General features: G+C 41.2%; 1 long non-coding RNA gene across 2 annotated transcripts in view; it reads right to left on the bottom strand.

Annotated features, from left to right (window-relative positions):
• Nucleotides 1-2,292: 2,292 nt before the first annotated feature.
• Nucleotides 2,293-11,091, bottom strand: part of LOC122466363 — a 28,555-nt gene continuing 19,756 nt past the window's right edge. For both annotated transcript variants that reach the window (XR_006291793.1, XR_006291794.1), the window contains exons 2-4: nt 6,298-6,376; nt 2,895-3,010; nt 2,293-2,796 (exon numbers count right to left, since the gene is read on the bottom strand). This is a non-coding gene — a long non-coding RNA (uncharacterized LOC122466363). The remainder of the gene's footprint in view (nt 2,797-2,894; nt 3,011-6,297; nt 6,377-11,091) is intronic.

Raw genomic sequence — 11,091 nt, 5'->3', positions numbered from 1 at the left:
CTGCCCTAAGCACTGGACTTCGATGTACTTAACATAGGTCACCAAACTAGGTCACACAGCTATGACCAAAACCCACATACACGCTCCACCATAATAGAACCAACTTCCACGACAACAACCCCTACATTCTACTACAGTTTTAACCCTGTTTCCTCTCTTCTCAACCCCACAACCTCTCCCATACATGCACCACTATGGATCATAACTGAAAACACACATTCATGTAAAATCAGGTGATATCCACAAATAATATCACTCAAAGAGGGTTATGTTTTTTGCTGTTTCCAGGCAGCTGATTCCACTCCCACTTCTGAGCTCCTGCAGGGTTCTTCAGGTGGTCCAGTTCAGAGCCTTCTTCCACAATGTGTACCCGGGAAGGAGGGAGCTCATAGCTAGCTAGATCAACTCAACCCCACAACTCCCTGTGCCTCACCTGCTATGGTGTTCTACCGGAAACCAAGTTCACCTGCATACGCTTCTGATCCCCATCCCCAACCTTGGCACAAAAAGGACTCCCTCTCTGGTTACCCAGCCTCCCAATGGCCTGGCTCTGTGTAACTGCTGGGAGCATGCACTGTACACCAATAACTCCTCCTTTGGGAGAAAGCTATAGATAGGGCCCTACCAAATTCACGGCCATGAAAAATGTGTCATGGACCGTGCAATCTGGTCTCCCCCCCCATGCAATCTGGTCTTTTGTGTGTTTTTACCGTATACTATACAGATTTCATGGAGGAGACCAGCGTTTCTCAAACTGGGGGTCCTGACCCAAAAGGGGTTGCAGAGGGGTCAGAAGATTATTTTACGGGGGTTGTGGTATTGCCATCCTTACTTCTGTGCTGCCTTCAGAGCTGGGTTGCCGGAGAGCGGAGGCTGTTGGCCGGGTGCCCAGATCTGAAGGCAGAGCCCTGCCAGCAGCAGCGCAGAAGTAAGGGTGGCAATACCATACCATGCTACCTTTACTTCTGCTCTTCTGCCTTCAGAACTGGGCAGCCAAAGAGTGGCAGCTGCTGGCCAAGGGCCTAGTTCTGCAGGCAGCAGCACAGAAATAAGGGTGGCCATACCCTACCATGCCATCCTTACTTCTGCGCTGCTTCTGGCAGTGGTGCTGCCTTCAGAGATGGGCTCCCGGCCAGCAGCCACCTCTCTCCGGTTGCCCAGCTCTGAAGCCAGCGGCAGCGCAGAAGTAAGGGTAGCAGTAACGCAACCCACCCCTACAATAACCTTGCAACTCCCCCCTCCCCCCTTCAATTCCTTTTTGGGTCAGGATTCCTATAATTACAATGCCTTGAAATTTCAGATTTTAACAGCTGAAAATCATGACATTTACAATTTTTAAATCCTAGGACCATGAAATTGACCAAAATGGACCATGAATTTGGTAAGGCCCTAGCTATAGAGCAAGGGCAGCTCCTGGTTCCTAGCTACAGCAAAATAGTGGATTCCATGGCAAAAATGCTGAGTTCCATGTCATCTTCAGGACAGGAACCATCTTTTTTGTTATATGTGAGTACTGTGCCTAGTAGAAAGAATTCTGATCTTGGGGAAAATACCAAAGCTTATGGATGAAGAATGGTAGAGCCCCAGGATCCTGATAGAGATAAATGGGGAATTGTTGCTTCAGGCTCTCTGCAGACTCAGACAGGTTATGTCGACAGCAGTTACACTCAATTCACATTTTCATGGTTGTCGTTGCAACCATAAGAGCTAAAAGCATTTTTTTTTAAAGTGAAGCTCAGATTCTGAAGCACCAGGCTTCAGCAAGGGATGAATTCTGTGACCACAGCACTACATGGGTCCCTAGTCATAGCACCTCATTACTACAAGCAATGGTCAGCTATGACAGTGACTTGGAATTGAAAGGGTCTCTGTCACATTACCTGTCTCCTAAGCATACCATCTAAAACCCACTAGTTTGAGGATGCACTATATAGACTTTCAGGAACATTCACTGTTACAAAGATCCTGCTGCCTCTGATCAGTACTTCCTTTCTTCAGCGTATTTTTTCAGACTTATTTGTGCCAGACAGTAATCTATTGAAAGCAGCAGGGACCAGCAACAGCTATCATGATAGCAAGAAGCTGTAATGTTCCTATGCTGTTGCATCATTAGCATTCCCAAAGGTCAGTAAATGTAAAGGTTAGACAGGCTTTGTTAGGTTTATGAGATCTAGAGATCATATGTGTGGAAGAAATGCCAATATATGGGCTTTAAGTGCAACTTGCAAACATGTTGGAGAATTTAAGGGTATGAATTGCCAACAAACGTTAAGCACAAGGTGATACTAGATCTAGAAATTTTTAATCCCTCGAGATAAAATAACTCTCATTCCATATTATACATTTGTAATGCCTGAGTGATTATATGAAACACCATTTCCCTTCAAATGTTGCCTGTTTGGCCTTACTAGATTACAGAGAAGAGATTTCTTTCTCGATTTTCCCAACTTGTTTTTGTCATCTCTGATAAAAGTGCATCTTGATCACTGCTTTTGTCTTCCAAACAAGTTAATCTCATTGACCTTCCTTATCTCCTGCAGATCCTTGCCAGGAAGATATGAACGGTTATAGAGGCACTTTTGTTAGAGGAAGAAAAATTTCAAAGAGCTAGATCCACAGCTCATATCAAATGTATAGCTCCACTGACTTCAATAATGTTGTGCTGATTTTCACCAGCGGAAGATCTGGTTGAAGGTGCAGAAGTTGACTGTTCTGTCCACTTCAGATGCATTTATCCTCAAAAGTATCAGCAGCTTAAACTGTTCAACTAAAATAGCTGAGTGGGAATCAGAGAAACTGCAGGAGGAAAACAGTTAGAACTGAGTGAACAGAAAAAAAAAAAGCATTCCCAAATATATTTGTAAATAAAAATTATCAATCCACTTCACTAGTACCTGCAGTCCTTCAGTGGTGTCAAACAGGGATGTGTTTGGGCACCAACACGCTTTGATGTATTCTTCTCTCTCCTGCTTTGTCATACTTTCTCATTTAGCACCAAAAGTGAATATTTCTGTACAAGATCAGATGGAAAACTCTTCAACATTGCACGTCTAAGAGCCAAAAGCAAAGTCAAACACCTGCTGATAAAATAATTTCTTTTCACTGATGATGCAGTGTGCATGACGCTGACGACGCAGTGGAGAGAGCTCCAGCAGCTTTGTAATAGTTTTGGGCTAGCTTGTGAGGAATTTGAACTGCCATGAGTCCAAGGAAGACAATGATTATGGTACAAACATAAGAATGACCATACTAGGTCAGACCACACGTCCATGTAGCCCAATATCTTGTCTTCAGATAACAGCTGGTGCCAGATGCTGTAGAGGGAATGAACAGAAAAGGGCAGTGTATCAAGTAATCTGTTCCCTGTTGTCCAGTCCCAGCTCCTGGCAGTCAGAGGTTTAGGGACACCCAGAGCATTGAGTGGTGTCCCTGACCATGTTGGCCACTGATGAACCTATCCTCCATAAATTTATCTAATTATTTTTTGATCTAGGTAACCTGTTTCAGAGTTGCTAACTATTGTGATTTTATCATGAATGTCACAATATTAAGTGTTTTTCTTAAAAGCCTCAGTTCCTGAAATGAACTGATTACAAGAAATGTCAGCTTTCACTTTTTTTAAAAAGTGCATTTTCAGCCCTGCTGATTGCAGAGAAAATAATGACCCTTTAAAGCTCAAAACCACAATGCAAATAAAAAGAACTCCAAACTTTTTTTTTTCTTTTTAAATCTCATGATTTTTAAGTGCTTGGCAACACAAGCTTAGGTCAACCAGTAAGGAAACAGAAAGAATACCAAGTAGATGAGTAATCACATAGAGTGAATAGCAAATACTCAAGGTGACCACCAGAAGAAAAGGAGTTCTTGTGGCACCTTAGAGACTAACAAATTTATTTGAGCATAAGCTTTCGTGAGCTACAGCTCACTTCATCGGATGCATTCCGATGAAGTGAGCTGTAGCTCACGGAAGCTTATGCTCAAATAAATTTGGCGCCACAAGTACTCCTTTTCTTTTTGAGAATACAGACTACACGGCTGCTACTCTGAAAAGTGACCACTATGAAATTTAACTTAAGGAGAGAGCTAAATTCATTAAACAAACTGTTAACTGGAAATAGTTCACCCAGCTCTAGAAAAGACTTGGTGGTTCACCAACTATATCTTCGTCCCTCCTTGGCCTACATGTTCTTTGTTCAGTCTAATTTAAACACCCTTGATATGGCAAGGGTGCCAAACTTTGAAAACCAGATTCTGATCTCATTTGCACCAATATAAATCCAGAGTAATTTCAGTGAAGGAAATTAGGTTACACCAGTGTAAAACTCGTGGGAATAAGGGCAAATTCTGAACAGCTGTCTGAGCTGCCCTTACAGCGTCATTTTGCTCTATAGCAAAATCAAGCACCGTGTTATAGTATGATGAGTGGAAATAGAGAAAGAGGATCATGTTTCAGGTGGACCTAGACTGTGAGGTACCGGGGTTTAGGAACACAGGCATGTGGCTGGCTGTGAAATGACAACTGGCAGATTCTCAGCCTGTAACACTGACCTCTCAGCATGGTTAATAAAGCTCTGCTTCTTACAAATCTAGCTTACTGCTGCATCACCTAGTGCTAATGAAAGTGTTAAAGCAATTGTGTCCTCAGACTAGAAAGAAGTTTTGGCCCCGGATTTTATCTTCCTAATATCACTACTTGAAAGTAGAGAGTGGTGTGGGAAGTAACAGATGATTTTGTGATTCAAGGATTACTATGTGATACCACTAGTTTAGAGATATTGTGCCTTTTAGGCTAACCGCTGACTTTACCTAGCAATTAGTTTTAAAATCTATCATTTAATTATTAGCTCAAAAGACATTGCAAATGAACAACATCGTTACTCTATTTTCTACTTTAATCAGATTAGTCCCCTGACTTTCTGGGCATTTTGTATTTGGGTGCATGGATTCCTATCCCACTTTTTATGTTATAAAATTAATTTTCTTTTGCAATATCAGTTTACTCGTGATGCCTGAGCTGTTATGCAACAAACATTGCTTCCTGTTGTCCTAAATAAATATTGCTACTTAAAGTAGTCATGTTACGTTTTGAGATAATTGGATATATATCACCTGCAAATGTTCCCTCCAAATATGAAATCAATTAAGTTCAGTAAAATTAAATAGCTAACATTGTGTGCTTGTAAAGTCAATAAATAAAGGTGCCATTCCTGCTGTGCTCAAGTTTGCTTATCTTTTTGATAATTAACATGGCAATTCAAGCAAACTAAGATGCAGTACCATGCTTGCAGTGATTGTCTATTGAGAACATTAAACACTAGATTTTCAAAAGAGCTCAACATCCAGCAGCTCCCATTCAGGCCTCTTAATCACATCTCTGGGGCAGGGAGTGTTATTTACAATATGGCTGTAGTGCACCTAGCACAATGGGGCACAGACTTGTTTGGCCTGCAGGCACTACAGCAATATTAATCTAGTAATAAATGAAGAGGCCAGGTTTTCAGAAGTATGCAGCAGCACCCAACAGCTCCCATTATTCTTCTCAACCATGCTGTTCTTCTCAACCATGCTGTTTTTCAGTTTGACTCTGGGCTTGGAAATCAGCAGCTGAGTGGTGAATCATATATACAGAGCACATGACAGAGATCAACAGGGTTGTCACTACCACAAAGACAAGGGGGGACTCATCTGACCTTCCTTGCCTACATATGCAAAACCCTTTAAAGTAAGATTCTGCTAGGAAAAGCAGCATTGCCAGGATGGCATTGCAGAGTTCCTTCCATGTTTGTTGTGCCTCAATTATTTCTATATCAAATCTGATGTTTACAAGTAAAAAGAAGATTGATCACTGCCACTGCCCCAAACTTAATTCTGAATCTGAAAATCAAGGTCTAAATTCTTTCTATCTTAGCTTACACTTCTGTTGATGATGCACAAACCAGAATAGACTCCAGCTAATGTCTTTGCTAACAAGTGTAAAATAAAGAAAAATTGACTTTAGGCCTGATTCAGCAAAGTATTTAAGCATGTGCATTAATTTAAGTACGTAAATTGTCCCAATGGCTGCAATGAAACTGCTCACACACTTAAAATTAGGAACATGGGAGTCCTATCCTGCAAAATGCTGAGCACCCACTGAAGTCAGTGGGAGCCAGCTGCTTGGTGCGTCTCAGGATCAGGGCCACTTTTAATAAGTACCTTGCTGAACTGGGGTTATAACCAGTAAAATAAACAGCTATGACTCTAAATGCATATTGAAAGCAGATCTCTTTAATAAGAAGTTGCAATTTTTATAGTCACTTTTCAGAGTAGAACTATAAATTTAAAACAGCCGGTTCCCAGTTGGTATCTGCCTGGCCAGTGTCCAAAGGGTTAATATCTATGCAGAGAAAACTGGCTGTAACCATGTGTAAAATACCATTTTCCCTTGAGGATTTCTGTTCAGTGCCATCTGAAGTTTTAGGCTCTGAAGAGCTAGAGATACATAATGTTTTCTATAAAAAAGTTCAGCTAATTCATTTGAAATAACTGATGGCAATGGTTTAATGGAGGTAACAGTATGAAAACATATCACAGTTTGCATCATACTGTATTTGTATTATCTATCTTATTTTAGAACAAAAGGTCATGGTAGTGTTTAACATATTGTATCTTGGTAAAAAAAGCATATGTTATTCTTAATTAGTTGTTGTGGTTGCTGCTGTTAATAACATACCCTCCCACTTGCTTGCATAATAAGTTTTAAAAATTCATAATGCAACTTGGTAATGTGTCTTAAATAAAATCTGGCTCCACAGTAGCTTTGTATATCAATGGTTTTTATAGCCAACAGGAAGAGGATGAGCACTAGTGATGAGGCAGCTTCAAAGAACACCGGCGCTTCCAGTGGCTATTCCTTTTGGACCTCGGAAAGTCTCCTCCAGCTCACTGATACCTCCAGAAAATTAGACAAGCATATGAACCAAGATTAAAGTTTATAGATATAAAGTGCATGTCTCCTACATGACAGATCATCAAAACTATTCATCGTCTATTCTGCACACACGTCCAATGCAGGCCACATGTGTGCTTTTTCGCAAGTATGTTTGTATTCACATTATTATCCCTGAACAAGAGGCATAAATCCTATGGGAGTTAAAGCACGTGATTTTTATTAGCCTTACAATGGACCAAGGTACAGAACCCAAGGAAGATAACATGGCAGTTCTTTAAGATATGGAGAAGGCTGCAAGCTTCTGCAGCCACGCACTCATCCTCTGTTACAAAAGACACCATAAAAACAGATTGTTAGCAATTCCTCTGGGAAAGGGCCAAAGCTGAGCTGTTAAAGGAGTATGGAAAATCCTGTTACATAGGTTTCACGGGGCTGCAGGCTTCAATTCTTAATATATCCCAAGTTCTAGTTTCATTTCCATAGCAAGATGTTTCAGTGTCTTTACTGATTTAAAATTTCTACCTTTTTTAAGAAGCAGGGGGGGAAGGGGGCGGTCTGGTTTTGCATGATCATAACCAAACAAAATAATTCTTGTAGGATTTGCAGGGCATCCTGAACTGCAGTGGCTCTGCAAGAGCCATGAGACTAGACCCGAAAGCAATGACAGATCAGCAGCAGGAAGCTCAGATGTCTCCAATAATTTCTCATTAAAAAAAAAAAAGTTAATGTCCTCATTAGACTATAGCCTCTTCCAGCTGTACAACAAATAAGACACTAGTAATCCCTCAGGTTCTAGTAGGGTTGCATGTGTACAGAAGAGAGTGGGGAGAGTTTTTAAACACTCTTTTTACCATATATCCCCTTTAATCAGATATGTTGGTCTTCTTTAAACATCCTCCATTGTGTCTATTTTTTTCTGGTATCAGAGAGGCCGGAACTGAATAGGTATGGCCAGATTCCCTGGCCCATTCAGCTCCCAAGTAGCACAAAGGGACAAGAATCTGCTTTCATCTCCTCTGCTAGGGTAGAGAAGTTCCCAGTGGGCATAAAGCCAGCAGACCTACTCCCTACACCACCATCTACGCAGCTCCAGCATCTAGAACAGGGAGGTGTTCTGCAGGCATTCTGCACTCTGGTTATCCCCAGCTGACAGAAAGTTTCTTCAGGGCTGTTGTAAGATGATGGAGCTTAGAACAACCCCTAGGCTCCCTTGTGGCCCTCTTTCTGTTGGATACAGCAGGAATTTAAGGCAATATTCTAAACGTAATCACACTATATTAGCCATACGGAAAGCAGCTGTGACCCCCGCCCTCCCCCTGCATGTGTGCATTTTTGCTCAGGAACTAACTTTGTCTGCTATAATCACATTGATTTTTTCCCCCATATTCTATACATAGCTACAAAAGCAAATGGAAGCTTGGGTATAACTTTTTAAAAAATCTGGTTATTGTGGCTTATTGATAGAAATTATAATAAGTCACGCAAAGGCTTAAAGCAGATGTGTCTCTAAAAGTGTCTTCATTGATTTAATAATTTCCTAATCAGCTGCAATAAGACTTGGAGGAGAGTGATCTAAGCTTTCCTAATGCTTATTTGAGCGAAATAACTATTCGCCAGCTGATCCCATGAGACTGGAAGGTAGCTGTCATGTAGCAATGCCTTGGGCTGGGCCACATTGAAGCAGGAATTTTTAGTGATTCTGTCAATATCAGTAAAGCTGGTTCCATTCTATGTGAGACATGCAAAGTAGGGGCTGGTCTTGAGATTTGCTAATTGCACTCATTGAAGTCAGTGGGACTTGAGGGCATTCAACCAGAAGTTTCCACCATCTTGCTTCTAAGGGATGGATGACCAAATTTGGACAAAATAAGAGCCAACTTTAATCTTGACCCATGAGAGAAACTTTTATGTGATTCATACTAGTATGGCTAACTTTTTTTCCTGTTATATATCCTTTGTGTGTGAAACCTGCACCTCCGTATTCCAGCCACTACTGGAAAGTGATCATTTATACAATCCATCAAATTATTGTTATTATTTATATTACACAAATACCCGGGAATCCCAACTGAGATCAAGACCATATTGTGCGAAATGCTATACAAATACACTCTGCAATTGTCCCTGCCCCAAAAAGCTGACAGTCTAAATACACAGAAGAAACATTTGAGCATAAGCTTTTGTGAGCTATAGCTCACGAAAGCTTACGCTCAAATAAATTTGTTAGTCTTTAAGGAGCCACAAGTACTCCTTTTCTTTTTGCAGATAGAGACTAACACGGGGGCTACTCCCATTTTACAGATGGAAAATTAAGGCACAGAGAGATAAAGTATCATGTTCTAAGTTACTCAGAAATCTGTGGTAGACCCAGAAACTGAACCCAGGTTTCTTCAGTCCCAAACCCATGCTTAGCCACAACACCATTCTTCATTAGTTACTGTTCTAAAATTACTTTATAGTGATCAGATGACTCAGAAGAAAAGAAATAATGAGGCAGTTAGCAATGTCTTTTCCTTAAGAGATAATAAATACCACAAATGCAGCTGGTAAAAAGTAACCAAATGCACTCCTGTATTCACACCCTACAAACTATTGTAATAATCTTTGTACAAAATACCCCTTGTGAGGTATCATAATAACTCACTGGTCAATAACATCACAGTGAAATGTATGTAGCAACATTATGTGTAAAGTTATGAAATGCCCCCTTCCCTGTAAGATGTTAAAGGCACGTGTTCAAACTCATGTAGTCCCAATTAGGTATCATAGAATCATAGAATATCAGGGTTGGAAGGGACCTCAGGAGGTCATCTAGTCCAACCCCCTGCTCAAAGCAGGACCAATCCCTAACTAAATCATCCCAGCCAGGGCTTTGTCAAGCCTGACCTTAAAAACTTCAAGGGAAGGAGATTCCATCACCTCCCTAGGTAATGCATTCCAGTTGTTTCACCACCCTCCTAGTGAAAAAGTTATTCCTAATATCCAACCTAAACCTCCCCCACTGCAACTTGAGACCACTATTCCTTGTTCCGGCATCTGGTACCACTTAGAACAGTCTAGGTCCATCCTCTTTGGAACCTCCTTTCAGGTAATTGAAAGCAGCTATCAAATCCCCCCCTCATTCTTCTCTTCCGCAGACTAAACAATCCCAGTTTCTCAGCCTCTCCTCATAAGTCATGTGTTCCAGTCCCCTAATAATTTTTGTTGCCCTCCGCTGGAATCTTTCCAATTTTTTCCACATCCTTCTTGTAGTGTGGGGCCCAAAACTGGACACAGTACTCCAGATGAGGCCTCACCAATGTTGAATAGAGGGGAACGATCACGTCCCTCGATCTGCTGGCTATGCCCCTACTTATACATCCCAAAATGCCATTGGCCTTCTTGGCAACAAGGGCACACTGTTGACTCATATCCAGCTTCTCGTCCACTGTCACCCCTAGGTCCTTTTCTGCAGAACTGCTGCCGAGCCATTTGGTCCCTAGTCTGTAGCGGTGCATGGGATTCTTCCATCCTAAGTGCAGGACTCTGCACTTGTCCTTGTTGAACCTCATCAAGCAGGCCTGTCTGAAACAAAGGGATGTGTGTTTACCACAATTTGCATGTAAGCTGTAAACAGAGTCTCAGACAGAGAAAGGGGGAAGAAAAAAGACAAAGCAAATCTGCATTTCAGCATTCACAGATGAAAACAAACAGCATGAAGCCTCCTTCCTCCATGTCGAACTCCATGTCTCCTTGCTCTCAGCTGGAAATAACTTTAACTAGGGGTCACGCTCAGGAAAATGCTTTTCAAAGGGTGACTGAACTGTTAAAGTCAGAGGCAAAAAACACCCCAAGTTATTTCTCCCTGTCCATCTCTTTCTTTTCACATAAGAAGACAAAAGAAAAAGCCGTTAGACCTTGGGAACAGATCTGTTCTGAAACTTAGCCACCAATGCTACTGAAAACCTGCAGTAAGAATTTCTCTCTGAACCAAGTCTACTTTGTTAAGTTTAATACTAGGAAGCATTTTACCTTTATTTCTCTTGTAAACATTTCTCACTTTAATGCCTTATACTCACCTAAAACCTATCTCTTTGTGATTAAATAAACTTGTTTTATTCTTTAACCAAAACTAACCCAGTGTGGTAAATTGTGTGGTAACTCCACTTAAGGTGACAAAT

The sequence above is a fragment of the Chelonia mydas genome, chromosome 6 (assembly GCF_015237465.2).
Source record: "Chelonia mydas isolate rCheMyd1 chromosome 6, rCheMyd1.pri.v2, whole genome shotgun sequence".
Lineage (NCBI taxonomy): Eukaryota > Metazoa > Chordata > Testudines > Cheloniidae > Chelonia > Chelonia mydas.
Note: the sequence above shows the minus strand (reverse complement) of the source record. Positions and strands in the feature narration are given on the sequence as shown.